This window comes from Pteropus alecto, unplaced genomic scaffold, assembly GCF_000325575.1.
Source record: "Pteropus alecto unplaced genomic scaffold, ASM32557v1 scaffold21, whole genome shotgun sequence".
NCBI lineage: Eukaryota > Metazoa > Chordata > Mammalia > Chiroptera > Pteropodidae > Pteropus > Pteropus alecto.
In genome coordinates, this window is record NW_006436282.1 from 15715017 (window position 1) to 15736397 (window position 21381).

Consider the following 21381-nt stretch of genomic DNA (forward strand, 5'->3'; position numbering starts at 1 on the left):
TTGATAGGTTACATTGTTTCACTTAAAGTCACACAACCTACTGATGATGTTAAGTGAGGACTTAATGTTTATGTGTGCATGTGTATACACACACACACACATGCATATATATGATATACGTATATATAATTAACTGCAGAAAGTTACGTCCTCTATCATTTGTGATAAGACGTGATAACTTGGTATGAAATTTCATTTTAAGACACTTCCAAGGGAGCAAAGCTATGGACTTCTTATTAACTGCTCTTTTAAAGAAGGTTTTAGTTTAGAACATCATTTTTTCTTTTCATGCTTAACAAGGGTTTTTTCACTCATTTTGTCCATTCCTTTTGGTTCACTCTAACCCGAAAAGTGAGTACAAAATATAGATCTAGAAATTATATTGCTTTTAAATGGACTCTCTGTTACATTTAGGTGAAAATTAGAACTCATTAAATTAATAAACTTAAGAAACAGTTTGACTTGACTCTTTTTTTCCCTGGAAGATTCACTTAAGAACATTTTTGGCTGAATCTTAAGAAGAGCTATTATCAGACTAAGGTGAATTGTGGCAAATTTAAGGCGCTTTTATCCTTTCTCCAAGTAGTTTTAGAATCATCAATCATATTGTCTTTTTTCCCCTTATTATCACTCCAAAGTTCACAGCAACTATGATTGTTACAGAAAGGAGGAAAAAAATTTAACTCTATCACCAGTATAAATCTTATTTTAACCAAAATAGAAATTTATTACATGAATAAAAAAATAAGAACACAGTGTATTAGGAGAATAGGTTTTTAAGGTCGGAGCTAATCAATAAATCCTGTGTTTAACTTAGAGGTTCTAAGCCAGAGGCAATTTTTACCCCATCATCTTCCAGAGGGCATTTGGCAATGTCTGGTGACTGAGAATGGGTGATCCACTGACATCTAGTGAGTAGAGGCCAGGGATATTGCTAAATACCTTACAATGCAGGAAGAAATCCTCCACGACAAAGAGTTATCCAGCCCCAAACGTTAATAGTCTGAGATCGAGAAACTACTCCTTACAATGCAGCAAGAAGAGTTATCCAGCCCCAAACGACAAAGAGTTATCCATCCCCAAACGTTAATAGTCTGAGATCGAGAAACTACTTTAACGATACAAAACTTTCCCTATGATTAAAGTCTTGCTCACAATTTTATTCTTAAAGCCCACCCTGAGGAGGCCATCAGGACAAAGAGATTAATGTTACTTGGCACAGTGGAGTCCCATTTTCCTGTCCCCTTCAAAATTTGGTGGAAGAGTATTGAGTGACAAAATGTCTCTCTGTAAAATGATTTTTTTAAAACAAAACCTGAATTTATTATAAACCATTTATTTTGCCCCACCAGATAAATTACTTGATTTAGTGGACTAATGTTGCCTGAATATTTCAAGGGGTATTTCAGGGAGCTAATTTTTTAAATGGTGAGGTTAAAAGTGGGAGCCATGTTTTTTCAAAAGCATCTCTAGGTTTTACCTGAAGAGGTAGGAATTTAGGCTTTGCTACTGTTTTATTCAAGCCTTTGCTAAGACAATCATAGTGCTGCATTATTTAGTGTTGCAAGTCGACATGAAAAAAGAGATAAATAAGAGAAGGGGAAAATGAAGGGTGGGATGCAATTTATCCTGCGGAAGGAAACCTATAAGCTCATTTTGTTCTTTATTTCTTATAGTTTTTATGACATAAAAAAGTTGCTTTAGGTTAGCCTTCAGTTTGCAAAAAAAATATTCAAAGAGTATTTGAAGGGATTTTTAAATTATTAGCTTTACCTTGGGCACTGTTATGGGTTGAACTGTGCTCTCTAAAAATCCTAAAAATAAGTCACCAGAGAACTTCTGGTCAAGATGGTGGAGTAGGTAAATGCTGTGCTCACCTCCCCCCATGACCACATCGAAATTACAACTAAAGTACAGGACAACCATTAACTGCCTGAAGACTAGCTGAACAGAACTTCTATAACTACAGATATGCAGAAGAAGCCACTTTGAGACTGCTAAGAGGGGTGGAGATGAGACCTGGACTGGTCCCACAACCACGTGTGGCAGTTAAAAATCAGGGGGGATATCTCGGCTGCTGCGGTCCTCCCTGAAAAGTAAGGGGTCCCAAGCCCAAACCAAGCTCCCCAGCCTAGGGTTTTAGTGCCAGGAAGAAAAGTTCTCACAAATTCACAAATGCTGTGAAAACCAGTGGCAATCATGAGTGAGAAAGAGAATTGTTGGAGTTCCAGGTTTTCCTCTTTAAGGGACCACACATGAACTTGCTTGCTGACGGACTCACTCACTCTGAGCTCCAGTACTTGGGCAGCAAATTGAAAAGGGCCAGGGGCATACAGGGAGGAACCAAATTGTCTGGCTTCAGGGTGAGGGCTGGAGGGACAACTTTTCCTCAGACAGAAGTGCTGGGAGAAGCCCTTGTTCCTTTGCTGAGTCCTCCTCCCTCCCAGCTTGCAGATGCCATGTCTGGGTCTCCATCAACCTGGTTAACACCATTTTCCCTGCCCTGGCGATTCCCTTAGACCCCGCCCCACCAAACTTTTGGGCCCACCCAAGCTGCTTCCGGTGGCTTTTTCATACAAATAACCTGTCTTGGCTTGTGCTATGGACTTTCCTAAAATCTCTCAAAGGTTTGCAAACCTCAAACAAGCAGCATCTGGCCTCAGTGCCTTGTACCTCTTGATAAGCAGCCCCAAGCTTGGCGCTAGCAGCAGCCAAACTTGATTTTCTGAAGCTCAGCCTCTCCCAGGCAACAACAAGCCCATCACAAATGGCAACCATCTGGAGATCACTTTGTAGTTCATATTGAGTGGCCCCTGGCAGGGTACAGGCAGCAGCTGACCTTGGCCTGCACCAGAGCCCCTCCCAAGCGGCCCCAGAGGCAACATACCCATTGGCCAGCTTTAGACACACCGGGGAACCAGCCAACCACCTTCACAAATGACATAACAAAAGGACAGACGGGGCAGGCATCAGAGCCCCACTAAAGCTAATCCTGCTTGTTGGGTCAACTTCTGCACAACAGCTCCTCTGCTGTAATCAAGGCCAGTCCTCACAACCAATCAGCCTGAGGGTCAATCCCTTCCATTGATGTGCCAACAGCAATCAAGGCTCAGCAACAATAGGAGGGTGCGCACTACCTATACAGGATACAACCCTGGAGCACTTAGCTCAGGGGACCATGGAGATTGCGCCACTGGGCCCCACAAGATACCAACTACATAAGGCCACCCTGCCAAGACTGGGAGATAAAGCAAATCTACCTAATACATAGAAACAAACAGAGACAGCCAAAATGAAAAAGACAAAAAAAAAAAAAAAGTCCAAAATGAAAGAACAGAACAAAACTCCAGAGAAAGAACTAAATGAAATGGAGGCAAGCAATCTACCAGAGACGGTTTAAAACACTGTTATAAGGATGCTCAAGGAACTTAGTGAGAACTTCGACAAATAGGTAGTAAGTATAAAAAGGATATAGAAACCATAAAGAACAAGTCAGAAATGAAAAAATACAATAACTGAAATGAAGAATACACTAGAAGAAATCAACAGCAGATTAGATAAAGCAGAGGATTAAATCAGCAATTTGAAAGACATGGTAGCGGAAAACCCCCAATTATAACAGCAAAAATAAAAATAAATAAATGAAGATATTTTAAGGGGCCTCTGAGACAATATCAAGTGTACCAACATTTGTATCATAGGGGTGCCAGAAAGAGAAGAGAGCAAGGAACTGAAAATCTATTTGAAGAAATAATGATGGTAAACTTCGCTAAACTGACAAAGAAAACAGAAACTAGGAAGTACAGAGAATCCCAAACAAAATGAACCCAGAGAGGCCCACCAAGACACATTATAATTAAAATGATAAAGGTTGAAGACAAAAAGAGAATCTTAAAAGCAGCAAGAGAAAAGCAGTTCCCATAAGACTGTCAGCTGATTCCTCAATAGAAATCAGGCCAGAAGGGATTGGCACGAAATATTCAAAGTGATGAAAAGCAAGGTCCTACAACAAAGATTACTCTACCCGGCAAAGCTATCATCTAGAATCAAAGAAGAGTTAAAGAGCCTTCCAGACAGGATTAAGGAGTGCAAATTGGTAGTTGCAAAATAGTTATGGAGATGTAAAGTACAGCATAGGAAATATAGTCAATAACAATGTAATAATATGTATGGTGTCAGATGGATATTAGATTTATCGAGGTGACCACTTAGTAAGTTATATAAATGTTTAATTACTATGTTGTACACCTGCAACTAATCTTCAACTGCAATTGAACTATAAAAAATTATTAAAAAGAAAAGAAATCCACAATACCTCAGAATATGACCTTATCAGGAATTGGTTTATTGCAGATATAATTAGTTAAGGTAGGATGAGGCATACTGGAGTAGGGTGGGCCCCTAATCTAACATGACTGGTTTCCTTATAAAAAGGGGAAATTTGAAGACAGATACTCAAACAAGGAGAACACCATGTGAACATGAACATGGCCAAGGAGAAAGCTCTGGAACAGAGCCTACCTTCGAAGTTTTTGGGAAGAAATGACTCTACAAACACCTTGATTTCAGAGTTCTAGCCTCCAGAACTATGAGACAATACATTTCCTTTGTTTAAGGTGCCCAGTTTGTGGTACTTTGTTACTGCAGCGTTAGCAAACCAGTGAAGATACCTATGTGTCTCGGCCCAGTTCTTGGTAAATATTCTCTAGATTCTCATAACTTTTGGATTAACTATAACGACTGTGTTCTTCAAACTTCAATGTGCATTTGAATCAATAGAGAATCTTGCTGAAATGCCCATTCTGAGAGAGCTGGTCTGGGGTGAGACCTGAGACACTGCATTTTTGACCAGCTTCTGGGTGATGCTGAGGCTGCCAGTCCACGGACCACACTTTGAGTAGCAAAACTGCAGCATTCCTGAGTAGCAAGAGGAGCTGCCTCTCAACTCTGGCTGCATGTAAGAATCATCGGGGATGATTTTGCAGTGCAGTACATTAGATTCCACTGTAGATGGGACGTGGGCATCGATGTTTTTAAAAAGCTATCCAGTGATTCTAATCTCCAACAAGGTGTGAGAACCACTGAACTAGGGCATGGTAAATTAGAGATTTATATTCCATCACTAGGCTTGATGAAATCAGAAACGTGGAACAACAGAGGGTATCCCCGTGCTAAACTTCTGGGAGAAATTATAAATGGTACTCAAAAAACTTAGGCAAGAACAAGAAAAGGCTCTGTGCCTGCTTTCACAGAGCGTGTGGTCGCAGACAGACAAGAGTGTCTCATGCAGGACAAAGTGAGTGCCACAGTTGGAAAGCATTATAGGACGCAGAAGAATAGGGCTTCAATACAAATACTCATCCATCCATTCATCCATATACTCTAATCTATTTAGATGATATTTACTTAATAAACATAACCAAAAAGCGCTTAGCTATAAAAACGTCTTCAAATTGAACCTGGGCATTTTGCTAATTTGGGGGCTTTGATTTGAGGGGGAGCATTGGTTCTCTGTGAGTGCTGATCGGGATGTCTTTGTGTCCTTTCCTCGGGGTCTGTATAGGCCTCTTCCTCAAACCACTTAGGACAGAAAAGCAACTCATCCACTCCTGAAGGGTCAGTTTTATCAAGGTAAAAAGTGGATAATAGTGTCTGTAGGAAATGCAATAATGGTATATGAATGAATGTTTAGCATCCAGGACCTTCAGTCAAAGATGGAAGAACCATTAGGGCTAAATTACAGAGGAGGCCTAAACTTTGTGCTTATTTATTCTTTTCCTGTCGGGCTCTACATAGGAAAAGAAATCCTTTTGTTTTTCTTCCATAAAATTTTAGTGTGCCAATTTAGACAGCTCTATAGGGGCACAGCTACAGCGTTGAGGGGGGTCACCGCCACACAATCTCTCTAACCAGCGAGAACCGAGAGGCTGATCATTTAACTCCATTTCCTGTGAGGCTTTTTTCTTAGTGGGATGACTCAATCCCACAGAAATCCACAGTAGGGGGACCTAAGTTGGGACAATTACATTGAATCATGTGCCTTCCCCAAACAATTTACTCTGTGGGGAAGTTCCCAACTCGTGCCTGCCATTCTTTCATAGAAGCCTTATTTTCTTTGCCTCAGTGGGAGAGGAAATGGATGTTATCACTGTTGTATCCAGAAAGGCCAATATATGCTAGACACATGCATTTCATAAACATTATTTTATAGAAGGCTAAGGGGATTTTTTTTCTTTGAAGCGTCAGAAGACTGCTCGGAATGTGTGTGATGCTACATTGGTGTTAAAAAGTAAATAAACTGGGATGGAATAACTCAAGGAGAATTAAGTGAGGGCAAAGGCTTCTTGGTGGGGGTGGAGGGAGCGGGGAGTTGTGGAAAGAAGAGGAGGGAGGACAGGTTGGCAAATGGGTCTGCCAAGATGAAGTCTGATGTATAACCAAGGTGGTACCAATCGCTGTGTATCTTGTGACCAGAAATTAATTGATATACATGCAACACTCATTTAATTTGCCTAATTACAATTTGTTCACACCCACACCACAGGGCTTTGTTACAAATGATTCGCCAGCCCAGTCCACTGGGTGGAGGGTAGAATGTCACTCTGCAGTACTTTGCGGGGGAAATTTGCATATAACATCTCCCCCACCAAATTATTAATTGGCTCCCGAGGAGGGACTGGTTTCCAAGGTTCAGCTTAATTACTATTCACGTCAAGGTTAAACATCTGCCCGTGGTAGGCAGGGGTACCTGCTAACCCGCCTGCACTCACTGCTGTCGGCATCGTGTTTACACTCACAGCTAGGTAGCTCTTGTCAACACATCCTTGCCATGAAAACAACAGTAAATGTTGCCGTGACACTGTTTATGCTGATCGCCCAAGGTTGTGGGGGTCGAATGTAAACAAGGAGAGGAGGAGGCGGGGCAGTCGCCTGTTCTGTGCTGTGCCCCACACGGCGTCAGGCTTGGGGCTGTGCTCTGAGGAGGAAACTGGTTTGGCCGTGGACGTGACGGGTCCCCTTTCCTCCCCTCCTTGCCGAGGTGCAACATCGCTGACCCGTGTTGAAAAATATTCTCAACTCATCTCCCAGGCATCTCCGAGTTTCTCAGGGTTTGGAGGTGAAGTGATTCCCTCTCCCAGACCTGGGATCCACCAAATGAAAAAGTCCAGTGTGGGAACATAGGCTAAGATTTTTTTTGTTACTTTGTGCAGATAATTAGTGGGTCAGTCTTCACTTTATGTACCAGCATCACTGATTTAAAGACCAAGCTTTAGGAGGACAATCCCTGCTAAACTGACTTGGGTCAGGACCAGCAGGTGCTGTAAGCATCTGGACATCAGAGATTTTGATGTAATCTTCAGGTGCATTTCAGATGTCCCTAAGTCTTTTAGGTCCTCATATGCAATTGACCTAAGTCTTTTAGGTCCTTATATGCTCTCTCTGCAACTGGAGAACCACATTTCATTTTTCATATCCCATGTTCCATTGAGCCTGCTAGGGGGAGACCAATTTTAGTAGCAAGAAGAGATAGAAATTAACCTAAAAGTACAGTTTCAAAATAAATCAAGAAATGAGCAAGAACAGAGGTTGGCAAAATACAGCACATAGGACAAATCTAGCCAACTTCCTGTATTTGTAAATAAAATTTTATTGGAATACTGCTGTGTTCATTCATTTATATATTGTCTGCTATAGACTGAATTATGTCGATTTCCCTACCCTCTCAAATTCCTACTTTGAAGTCCTACCCCCGCAATATGACTATATTTGAAGATAGGGCTTTTAGGAAGTAAATAAGGTTAAATAAGGTTATAAGGGTAGGGTTCTAATCTGATAGGATTGGTAGCCTTATAAGAAAAGCAAAAGAGATCTCTTCAGGAACGCACATGGGAGAAAGGCCATGTGAAGACACAGGGGGAAAGCAGCCATCTACTGCCAGGAAGAGAAGTCTCACCAGACTATGACCATGATGACACCCTGAGCTCAGATTACCAGTATCTAGAGCTGAGAAAAATAAATGTCTGTTGTTTAAGCTACCCCGTCCCTGTGGGATTTTGTTATGGCAGTTCGAGCAGCTCCATGCATCCTATATGGCTGCTTTGAGCTATGGCAGAATTGAGTAGTCAGATAGAAACTGTATGACGTGCAAAGCCTAAAATATTTACTGTCTGTCTTTAATAGAAAAAGTTTGCTGACTTTGATGCACAATGCCACCTTCCCAAAGCATATTTACAGACTAAAACTATTATATAATGAGGACATAGTAGAAGCAGGCAGCAATGTAGCAGTTAAACACCTAACTATAGATACCAATTAACAGAAAGATATAGATTAGAAAAGATATAGAAGTTGATACATGGCTAAATAGAGGCAGAGACCTAATAGAAGTGGATTGAAAGAAGTAGAAGAACATAATTGAATGAATGTGAAGTTTGGGGCAGGATTTTCTATCAACGGCTCATTTAAAATAGTTGCTTTCTAAAACTAGGGAGCGTTACAAACTTACATGCCTGCAGCAAGTAGGCAGGTGGTGTGTGGGAACCAGGAAGACCACATTGTCCTCTGCCAAAACAGGCGGATATAGCTTAGCACTAGTTGATTCTTGTCAGTCCTTCTGATTTCATGAAAAAGGCCAAAAAATCTGGATTCTTGGATGAAATCTCCCAATTTTTTAAATTAAAAAAACACCCAGTCCTACAGAGCAATGTGAGTAAAATCCTTGACTCATGAGCCACTAGTGTTAACATATATTATATAAAAGGTATTTTTTAAAAAGGAAAAGAAAAGAAAAATTTTCTTTGCTAATTCCCTTAGTAACTACTGAGGACGTTTCTTCTAAAGATGCTTGATTTTCAGATAGGTTTAGCTGCAGTGTTTTTCTCATGTTTCCAAATTTAGCCAATGGATTATCATTGGGGTATCACTTAAGCCCGATTAGTCCCTCATTTCAGGCAAGTGTAATGTGGTCTGATGCAGAAAACATTGACTGACAGGCTTTAATTGCACTTAATTGCCTTTATTTGAACAAATAATATACATATATTTGTTTATATATATATATGTGTGTGTGTGTATATGTATATATATATATATATATACACATTTTTTAAAAAAATGAAAAGCAAATAAGGTGGCAAGATCACGTTCTAGGGAATCTATAGCTCCCAATATTAATATGTCTGTAGAAAATGCTAAATGACACTGAATGATGACATTTCTTGCGGTCTGGTTGGAGCAAGAGATTGTAAAATTTGTTGCCTTGATTCATTAAAGCAAAATTTTCACTGCCTCTGGCACATCAAATTTTTTAAAAACATAGTTGAGTTGCTTTAACATTACCATTTTACCATTTTTTAAGGAGAAATAACTGCGGTAGAGAGTAGGAAAAAGTTGTTTGAGCCCAAACTTATACTGAAAGTCAGATCCACAACAAGAGGATCCTATGCTTTGTGGGGACTGAAGTTAGGTTCTTTGTGGCCACTTTGTTTCTTTAAAAAAGCTTAAATTATATACAGCATCTGACAGAGATTTCATATGCACTAGAGACCCTCTTATCAGAAGGATCAGGACCACTATTGGTTACTTAACCAAAAAAGTCAGTTATAATGAAAAAGCATTTAAAAAAAGATTCATACATAGTTTATTAAACATTTTATTTTAATGTAAAATTGTAGTTGGACATTAACTTGCCAGTTTAGTTTTTTGATGAGGGCCAAGAGCTTGTCTCTGATCAGAATTTCTCTGATCAGAATTTCTCATCTTTCTTGCATTAACTATACCCACAATTCTCCATGCATAGTTTCCAACTTGCTTTCCTCTCTAAGTGGAGTGAAGAATTAATATACAGGCAAAGCAATCTGAATACTTGAGTACTTCTAGACTATAATTATTTCCCTGTAATCTTCATTTGATTCCTATGCACATTAAGGTTTGAAAATAACTAGTGGACAATTTTTGGTCACAGTGGCACTGTTGTTCCATTTTCTAAATTATTCTCAAACATTACAGTTATATATGTTTTATAAGTAATTGTTCTGTGTGCGTGTGTGTGTGTATATATATATAAAATTGTTCTGTATATATACAGAATATATAATTACATGTAATAATTATATGTAAAGAATTATATGTATATACAGAATCTTTGCTATTTGTTCAAAAGAAATAATAATAACCATCACAAGAATAGCTACCACTTGGCAATATCTTTGTCTGACAATAGGGTTGACCACTACCAGCTGGCAGTGTTCAATAAGGATAACATCCAAGAGGGAAGAGAGAGTTTTGCTTAATTCTGTTTATTGTTTACATGGAGGTCAACTCAGAGAACTCCTACTGTAGTAGAGCATGACTTAAAGAAGAAAAACAGCATGCAAGAGAAAGACTATCCCTTCCCAGCATGCGAAGCTAAAGTGGTTATATGTGATGATAACACAGATTCATGGTCAGTCATGCATAACAGATGACCCATAAATCAGGGCCTCTCCTCTGGGCCCTAGACCAGCTGTGCACCACATACTCCCAGTGGGCAATACACGGGCTGCTCAAACTCACCTGCTCCAAACTACATGCCTAATTCTCTTCCCCCAAACCTGCTCCTCCTATGGTGCTCCTCGCTGAAGTGGCTGACACCATCATCTACCAAAGACTTCCGCCTAGGAGCCAGCTCTCTTCTGTGAGGAAGGAAGCCATGTTCATCTTGCTGTCCACACTTCTCCCGAATTTGTCTTCTCCTCTCTATGCCCAGTGCTTTGGCTCACAGACTTACTGTTCAATGCAGCTTTCGCAGTCTCAGTTCTACACTCCACAAACCTGCCAGGGTGATCTTTCCAAACTGCACTTGTGATCATCTCGCTCCCCTGAATAAATTCTCCAATGGCTCGCTTTGCCATCAGGATGACATCCAAACTCTTTACCCTGGCATTCACTGTTAGGCCTCTGCTAGCGTTTTCGACATGTCTAAACATATGCATGTGCTTTACTCCAACCACATTGAACTACTCCCCCAAACACATCAGGATATTTCACACCTTTGCTAGTTTTGCTTCCTCTGTCTGTAGTACCGTCCCTAACCACGTCCTCTGGCACGTTCCCTGGCTTACTTCGCTCAGCCACTAGAATTCAGCTCATGGGTCACTTCATGCTGTGTAAATCTTCCCTGAGCCCTCCCCAGTAATGAACCTCTCCTCTGCACCCCTCAGAATGCTATTAAAATACTTACCGAATCTAGTTATGATTACTGACTTTCTTGTCTGTCTTTTCTATGAGACTGATGTTTCTCACACGCATCATATTTTGTTCTCCTCTGTATCTCTTGCATGAGTATAAAGCCTGAAACATGTTGAGCTTAATATTAATTTGTCAGATGAATGAATAAATGAATACGTCAGAAAAAAGTCATTAAAAAGAGTTTTATTATGCCTTACCTACTAGAGTATTCTATTTAGTAGTAAATTGATATACAATTGAGTAACATAATTAAAGGGGCGGTAACTTTAAAGTACTGAAAATTTTAAAGTTTCTTAAAAGATAGAGGAAGGGAAAGCATAGCTACATGTATATTAGCAAGAGCACCTATATTACTACCACACGATGATAAAACAATGTTATGGTTTTATTATGGGGAGTTTGTGGCTTATATTTAACATACGTATCAAATATATATAAATATATGGTAAACCCTATTGTGAGGCAAAGATATTGCCAAATGGTAGCTATTCTTGTGATGGATATTATTATTTCTTTTGAATAAATAACAAAGATTCTGTATATATGCAGAATATAATACATTACATATACACAGAATATATACAGAATATATTACATATAATTCTTTACATATAATTATTACATGTAACTATACATTCTGTATATATACAGAACAATTTTATGTATATATATACACAAAGAACAATTACATATAAAACATACATAACTGTAATATTTGAGAATAATTTAGAAAATGGAACAACAGTGCCACTATGAACAAGATTGTCTACTAGTTATTTTCAAATTTTAATGTGCATAGAAATCAAATGAAGATCTTATTAAAATGCAGATTCTGATTTGAAAGGTCTGGGATGGAGTCTGAGATTCTACATCTTAACAAGCTCCCAGGTGATGCCAATGCTGCTGGCTCACAGTCTCTGAGGGGGAGCGGTGTACCCCAGTTATGATTAATCATAAGAATACCCTGGGATATTTACTAAAAACACAGATTCCTAAAAACAAAAACAAAAAAGCAAAAAAAACCCCCATGATTCCTGGACTCTAACCAAGTGTCAACACACATAGGCACACATCTGTGTTCACGGAACAGAACTTTGAGGCGAGGGGATTGGGAAGGTTACTAATATGTAATATGTAAGTATGTATTCGGCATACTTTTTTTTATAGAAACTCACTGATATTCACTATGAATCCCTCAACTTCTGAGAGATTACTCAGAGACTTCTCATAAACTTCAGCTCTTTGAATAAAATATCCAGATCAAACTCCTGGGACAATTCCTGCTTTTCACTTTTTGATTCTATTCTTGTTAGCGCTGTGCCATTCTTAATAATAAGGTGAAAGGAACTAGTCCTCCCAATTTTGAAAATTTTTGGATAAATTTCTGGTTAATTTTTTTTTCAATCTTGGAAATATTCAAAATTGTCTTTTAAAATTTTCCTCTATCTGTCCCAAATATTTAGCTTGGATATAAAGATGGGATCCTATATATGATAGCTTTGATTTTAAAGGATATCTCTCCCTCCTTTTCAACAGTGCAGTCAATTAGGTGGATTCCCCCTTTTACCAATGATGATGATGACAGAGATGGTAATGAAAACAGCTAACACTTACACAGTGCTTAGTAGATGTCAGCCAGTATCTAAGTGTTTTACATCAATCAATTCTTACCACGAGTTGATGTGGGGTTATCATCATTTTCCTCATTTTATAGATGAAGAAACTGAGACACAGAAGTCCTCTGCCTAAGATCATACAACTCATGAACACTGGAGCTAGGATTTCTTTTCAGAGAGTCTGACTGCAGTCTGAGCTCTTCACCATTGTAATCTATTGTCATCATCAGTACTTGAGACTACATTTTCTGATTTCTAACCCCCTTTATTTTATGGTTATCTCCCAGTGTCTAGCTCTCATTATCTTTACTACAGTGCCCATCAGTATGAAATTGGGCAAGACAACTACTTTCAGTTACATATATGTGCTTTGTACAACTCCAGAAGACATCATTTCTATTAGTAGTCCTGGCAGATCGGTGTAGTTATTACAATTTTCTGGAAGACAGAGTAAAGGCTCTTGAGGTAACTTTATAACCTGCATAGCTAGCAAAAAGAGCTGAATTTTGGCACCCTAATTCTATGGTTGTGGTAGACTGGAAAACATGGCCAGAATATTCTGTAGCTACTCCAATCAAGAGATGGAATCTATCCCTCCATGTCTTGAATCTGGGTTGCCTTGTGATTTGATTTGAGTCCAAGTTCAGGAGTGTGGATCTCAAAAGACTTTGCAGCTTCTGCCTTTGCCCTTTAGGAATGATTCTGCCGTTCTATAAAGAAGTTCAGTCCAACCTACTGGATGAGAGGCCACGTGAAGGAGAATTGAGGTATCTCCGCTGACAGTTCCAGGTGACTGTCAGACATGGAGAAAATGTCATAGCTAAACTTAGCCCCAGGCTAGCCCACCAGCTCAAAACAGTTGAACAAGTGAGCTCAGAGCAACCTGGTAAAATAATTTCCCAGCCAACATATGGAATCATGGAAATTAATAAAACACTGTTTTAAGCTAAGTTTTGAGGTTAGTTGTTAAACAGAAATGCATATGTGATATAATGGCTTAAAAGATAAAGTATAAGGCAATATAACTAATGATATTTGGAGAATTGTCCAATTTAATAAGGATTTTTGAGTTAATAAGACAATTTGCTTCAATAAAAAATAAAGGCCTGTGACCAAATAGGAGGTTGAACGGAATACATTTATTCTTAGTGGTTTCCAAAATCACATATTTTTATAACTAGCAATAGCAAAGAAGGACATTAACTAAATGCATTGCTACAAATTCTGAATTATCATTGATTTTTTTAATCTGAGAGTTGCAGGCAGTGGAAAAATTTCGTGTCTACATTTTTCATAGTACATTTGATAGTGTGTTAAATATAAATCCCTTCTTTTAGAAAAGAGAATATCAGAACTATAAATCTCCATTTATGAAGGAATTTAACTACTCATTAAAGGGTAACTATGAAGCAACCTCTCTCCATAGATCTAAAATCACTTTGGTTTTGTTTGTTTGTTTGTTTGTTTTCAGTTACTGCGTTGTAATCCCTGTCTCCATGCTGGCAAGGAAACTTCTCAAATTGTTTTACTACAGAGCTTGTCTTTACCCACCTAAATTGTAGACCTTAATATTTTTATGGCTGTCAAAGGCTTGTAAAATACATTTCAGATAATTGTGGAAAATCATAAAACCAGCCTGGGTTAGGAACTAGTAATAGTGCACAAATTATACTTACTGTTAATCAGTGCAGACATAGCTGAACTGCAAATGAACTTTTATTTTTTCCTGCCTCAAGCTAAGCCCCACATTCTCCAATACATTATGATTCTTTATAATGAAAACCACAGGCTTTTTTTTTTTGTGTGTCTTTTCACTGCGGTGATAACAAATATAAGAGCTTCTGACAGGTTCAAAATCTTATACACAACAGAGCATTGTTTATTACTCTGAGAGTAGCAGCAATCTAACACCATCTGCAAACAGACTAATGCCTGCATGGATGACCAAACATGATGACTTTTGTGGAACTATGATGCTATATCAGTAACACAACTGTTAGTAGTTCTACAGAAGAGCAGGAAGATTAGTAGAAAGGTCACATGTCTCCTTTCCCCTTGATGGAAATTCCAAAGGTATGTGATTATTATTTTGTGTGCTTTAGGTCCCATTGCAAAGCATTAGTTACTTAGAAGTTTTCCTGAAATCACAAATTTTAAAAGTAATTGTTCCTATAAGCAATTTTTTTTTTTTAGTTTCTGTTATTGGAAGCTATGAGCAATTACTAATCTATCAAAAAATTGTAAAAACTAATGGTAGTGCATTAAATTTTTCTCATTATGTTCCAAAAGCTTATTCATGCTAAATCTTTGGTCTAGATGTATATCCAAAAGTTTCTTTTTAAAAAAAAATTACTATAGATGTAAATATTCCAGTTAGGAGTCTAATGGGTTTATAAGATTTTATGAGACTTCTGTCAGATTTGTACATTAATATGATCCATACATCCATCCATATAAGGAATTTTCTCATCTGCCAAAAAAAGCGCTTAAGAATTCCAACGAGTGAGTCAGTCTCAAACTTTGCCTGTAATTTTAAGAAAAACTTTTGAATTCGGCTTAGTGGTGTTTTATTTTTCTTAAGATTAATAGCAGTCCTGCTGGTTATTTTCTATGGTCAATTTTCCTTGAGAAACTGTCAATAAAGTTAGCAACAGTTTTTACATAGAAATGTAGACCCTCTTCTACAGAAAATGAGCTCCGTCACCCTTCCATCTCTTTCTGTCTTGTGTGAATTCTGGCGCCCTCTCCAAGATGTCTGTATTGGCAGGGTGGGGGTGTTGGTTACACTTCTATGGTTATGGATCTTTGATCTCCTTTTTCTGTGGCTTTCGTTGATTTTTAGAATGTTTTTACTTTTTAAAAACTGCTGTCCCTTTCTTAATTGCTTCAGCCTAAAGATGAAATTCAGCTGTTTTCCTCGACTGCCTAACAAACAAAAGGGCCTCTCAGAATGCCCTTGAAAAAGTCTTGAGAGATTTTGATAAGACTGCAACATACAGCAAACAACTTAAAATTGTTTACTAGATGTTCTTGTTGTTTTACTTAAAATTCAAACCTTATTTCATTTCAAAAGGCAATGCACAACTTGAACAATATATTCAAAATATGCAAAAGTCAAAAAAGCAAACATTTTTCCTCCCATCGCTGATCTTCTGGCTACCGGTTCTCCTCCCCAGAGACAGCTACTCTTACTCGTTTTTTTTTTGTGTGTATCCTTAAAAGCTATTTTATGAGTATAAAAATTATGTGAATATATTCTTATCTTTTAAAAAAAGACGAAAAATATTTTATTGCAACTTGCTTTTCTCACTAAATACTGAATCTTTGAGATGACATGTAATCCTATAGAACTGTCTCATTCATGCTAGTCATTATCTGGATGTATTGTAATTTATTTAACCAGTCCCCTTTGATGAACATTTAAGTTGTTGCTAATCTTCTGCTGTTGCAAACAATGCTGGAATCCGTATCCTTGCCCATATGCATTTGACACTTAAGCCAGTACATCTGTAGGGTAAATTCATGGAGAATAAATGACTTAAAGGGTTTTACTAGATATTATGAAATGTTGCTATCTATTTTTTAACATAGATGAGATCGTACTATAAAACAATTTTGATTCCTAATTTTTTTCTACTTGACTGTTTTGTCATTATCTTTTGCCCATATTATTGAAAACTCTTTCTATACATTATTTTCAATGGTTGCAAAATAGTATTTATGTGGGGCTGCCATAAATTTAACTGTCCTTTTAGTCACCAATGTAATTTTTCTTCATCTTTTGCTGTTTTAAATCATCCTATAATAAATATCTTTGAGCAAAAATATTTATCTACCTTTCAGGGTGTTAACTTCTAGAAAAGACTTTTAAAAGAGAAATTATTAAGCTGAAGGACAAGAATGACTTTAAGACTATGTATTCTTATCACCAGCGTTTTTTTCTGGAAAAGTAGTAATATACATCACTATCAGCTGTGTAGGAGAATACCCAGCTCACCCCCATACTCACCAATAGTGCCTCTTAAAAAAAACTATATATATCTATATACATAAAAACTACATATATATAAATCTCTTAATTATTTAGAGAAAAATAACATTAAAATGTTTTAATTTTAATATAATTGAGTATTAATAAAATTGATTGGTAAATGGTTAGGCTTACTAGTTTTATGAATTTTTTGTAAATAGGAGATATGTATGTACATATATGTTTCAGTTTTCTTACCCTATATTAAAATTGTATGTGTGTGTAGTTTGTATATTAAAGTAGGATAGTTACATATACAGCTTCTAGGCTATTTACAGTCTTATGACAACTCAATCACTGTATTTTTCACTTCCCTGTGTAGGTTTAGGATGGAAAGAATTAACTTTCTGTAGCAGAAGAACTGTTAACATCCATTACTCACATGCATATATCATTTTCTCTTTTTCCAATTTTTAGACTAGCTTAAAAATGCATTATGGTGGGAGCCAAACTTTGTCACTGTTGAAGTGAGAATTTACAGATAAACCAGGGGAAGAGATTAGAATGACCCATATGGTAATGGATTAGAGTTGGAGACATCAGTATGAACTCATATTTAGCTTAATATAGATACAGATTGTTTTATATAGAAAATATTTATAGATATGTGTCTATGCATGGGTTATTATACATATATTTTCTTGCTCTGTCTGTTGGGAGGGTCTAGAAGCAACTACATCCCAGTAGCACTGGACACTTGTAGCACCCAGATCCTGGTTTCTAATACTATTCATCAATAAAAGTGACCAGGGCTCCTTGGAGAAATAGCTGATTCCGGGACCCAGGCAGGGAATATACAAGGTGAGTCTGGAGCATCTTGTAAATACCAGAAAGAACATGATTTAAAAAACAAACAACTAGAACACCACCAGAAGTCAAGTGAAAATATTTCCAATGCCAAAAATGGAAAAATTTCGGTAACAAAATAAAGTATTAGAGTATGACTCAAAACATAGAATAAATATATGTGAGTCCATACTGATATACATTTTTAACCAAATAAGTAAATGATGGAGAAGAGCTAAATATCCTGTACTGAATTCCAAATAATGTATGTAGATATTCTGATCTCAAGGAGGTGGAACATACTTCTTAAGTGTGAGCTGCACATAGTGATTTCCTTCCAAAGAGTATAGAAGGGAGGAGTAACTTTACAGTGGAGAAACATTACAAACACTACCTCAGCCTGGTGGTCGAGGTCAGCATCAATAGCGGTAAGTCATGTACCCTTCACGTGATCTGATGAAATGGCACTTTATCTCTTCCTCCTCAAAATACATAACCTTAGTTTAATCGTGAGACAAATGGACAAATTCCAATAGAGGGACATTCTGCAAAATATCTGACTAGTAATCCTAAAAAATTTCAAAGATCATTAAAAAAAAGAGAAAAGCCTGAGAAACGGTCATAGCCAAGAGGAGCCTAAGGAGATATGATGACTAATTGTAATATGTTATCCTGAATGAGATATACTAGAACAGAAAAAGGACATTAGGCAAAAACTAAAGAAATCTGAATAAACATGGAATCGAGTTTATAATACTGTATGAATATTAGCTCATCAATTATAACACACGTGTCTAACTAGTATAAAATGTTAATAATAGGTGTGTTTGGGGTATATGGGAACTCTCTACTTTCTTCACAATTTTTCTGTAGATCTGAAACTTTTAAGAAATAAAATTTCTTCTAAAATATTATGAAGTATTTATGAAATACCAGAGAAGGCTAAGAATAAAATGAACACCATGTGCCCACTTCTCAGCTCAAAAACTGATGCTTGCCAATAGAGTTGAAGTCCCATGTGTACCCCTCCTCATTTATACTCTCAATCCCCTTTTCCCAGAGGTAACCACCACCCTGAATTAGGTATTTATTATTCCCACGATTTGTGGATATATTTATGACATCGTCGTGCATGTTTTCAAATTTCATATTAATTGCATCATACATTTGCTTTTGCAAATGTTCTACTCGGTATTAAGTTTGTAAGACTCAAGTTAATTTATGTAGCTCTAATTCATTTATTTTTTTTCTGCTGTTGAGCCTTCTATTATATAGGAATATACCCAAGTCTTTTGATCCGTTTGACAGACTCTTAAGGTGTCCCATCATTTCCGTTGAAAGTCCTTCCATTCACACAACACTCTACATCTCAATCTGGCTGCCCAGCTCCTCTCTCTTGCCATTTGCTTCCTCATCCCTTTCCTAAGTCTTTCTCCCCATTATACACAGCTCTTTAGTGTTCCTGTCCCTTATCTCAAACACAAGTCCCAACCCGACTGTGTGTATATATAGTTACAAAGCATTTAATACTTCAGCTGAACAAAAGGGCCCTCTACTTCTTCCCCCAGCACCTCCCATCCCATGCAAAACTATGGAAAAAATCATAATTTAAAAATTGCTCTGTTCAAATGTGCTTTAAAATAATAAGAGAAATAGCCATAGTCCTTTTATAAAAAAAAAAATTCAATAACTTTGAATATTTCAACCTATAGGTGAAGATAGTTAAAATATAACCTTAAGTAGTTTATGCAGAACAAATTTTCAATAAGTGTAGTTTCTATAAAACACATAGCTTTCCAGAACTTGGCAGAATTTGGAAAGAACTAGTTGGGTGTCAGGTAGGTAATAAGGTAAGCCCGTCCTAAGTGAGAATGAATATGTACCAATATGTACCAATGAATATTACATTTTTATGTAATGTCTATATCTTCTTTGTACAACTATGTTCCTTTTCTTTCTATTTAAACCCATCTACATGGATAAAAGTTTTCTCTTTGAGGGGATACTGAAAGAGTTAAGGATAGACATAAGCATCTTTCAGATAAATGGAATCAAAGTTTGAAGATCCTTAAATTCTAAAGAGAGGAGTGATTTTTGAACCTATAGGTAGTTGCATTCTAAACTACAGAGAATAACACTCCTGGTATTAAGGTATAAAAAATTAAGTCATCTTTAGATTTATTTTGAGATGATATTTACATAAAATCTATGCTGTCCATCCAATTAGGAAACTATTTTTCACTTCTAAGACAGAGATAAGCTTAATGGAAATGGTATGTTTGCGGTATTAATCTGGCAACTACACGTTGGATGCATGAGGAGGTGAAGGTGTGCGTATGTATTTGTGGGCAAGCGATGTCGGTAATGAGAACAGAGTCTAAGTTAGGTATAAAGGTCTAGATTGGGGTAGTGACAGCGAAAATGGAGTAAAAAGAAAAAGACTTTTACAATGAAGTGTCAACCTCACCTGGGCAGACTGACTAGATGACAGGAGAAAAGGAGTGAGAGGAGTCAAGGTGCTTTTGTAACTGCAAGTGTGGGGAGTTGGGGTGAAGGTGGTGCCATTGACAACGATGGGAAAGCACAGAGGGTTGCCACTTAGTGCATGAAGATGACACTCGTAGGGAGCCAGCCCAAAGAGGACTGGATGTCAAACACCAGGTCTCCGAAGGAGAGGCTGAGGTTGATTTGACAGTCAGGAGAGAGCCACTCACAGGAAACTGAAGGAAAAAATAAAACCAGCAAAGGAGCTGGGACAACAATTGAGTACTGCAACATGGAAGCCAAAGAAAAAGAATATTCGATTGTCAAATACAGTCAATAAAGGGCTTAGGGGAGGTTTTTGATTATGTTACATAGAACCGTTCTCTCCGTGTTTCTATATCCCCAGCTTTTTTTTCTTGATGTACATTGTTTAATTTCTATAGTGAACTTCTTTAATTTCTATATGATAGAACTTCTTTCTGTTATCCTGCCTTAGCAAGAACTAATGACTCACGCTGCAGTTCCCGCTGTGGCAGGAGGACATAGTGACACGGTTTACCTAGAGATTAACGACGAGAAATTGAAAGAGAAACAGAAAAAGAAAACTTCCTTTGACTGACAGGTTTTATGAAGTTGGGTCCTGAAATATATCACTTTCAGATGCTAAAATCAGTTGACTTCCTCTCGTCTCCCAAGAGAATGGACATTTGGCTCAGCTGGTTGCATAACATCCCTTGTTTCCTGCTTCCATCTCTATATCTATCATTTATTTCATCCATAACATAAGACTACACCTGAAAATTCTCTTTATTATCCTCTTTTATAAATCTCGTTTAACTCTACATTTTCATATTCCCTCAACAAAAGCTTATACTACCAGAAATATCTATCCTACCCTTTAATAAATTTACGACTTTACCGATTGCTTTAAATGAACTGATCAGAGTTTAAATTATCCATTGAGAATGAAGAACAAATTAATGGCCACAAAACTACCCACCTCATCCATTTAGTCAGACACCTATTTACTGAGCACCTACTACATACCAATCACCAATACAGGTGCTTAGGATACAAATTCCAATTAAGACACGGTCACTGTAGCCAAGAAGTTTTCAGGGAGAGATGGATAAGTGAGTCAGCCTTTCTAGGCGGGCACTGTAGAAAGGATTGTTGGGGATAGAACTGCCCCTTCTCATGAGGGTTATTTTATTGCCAGTCCAAAAGGGTGTGTCC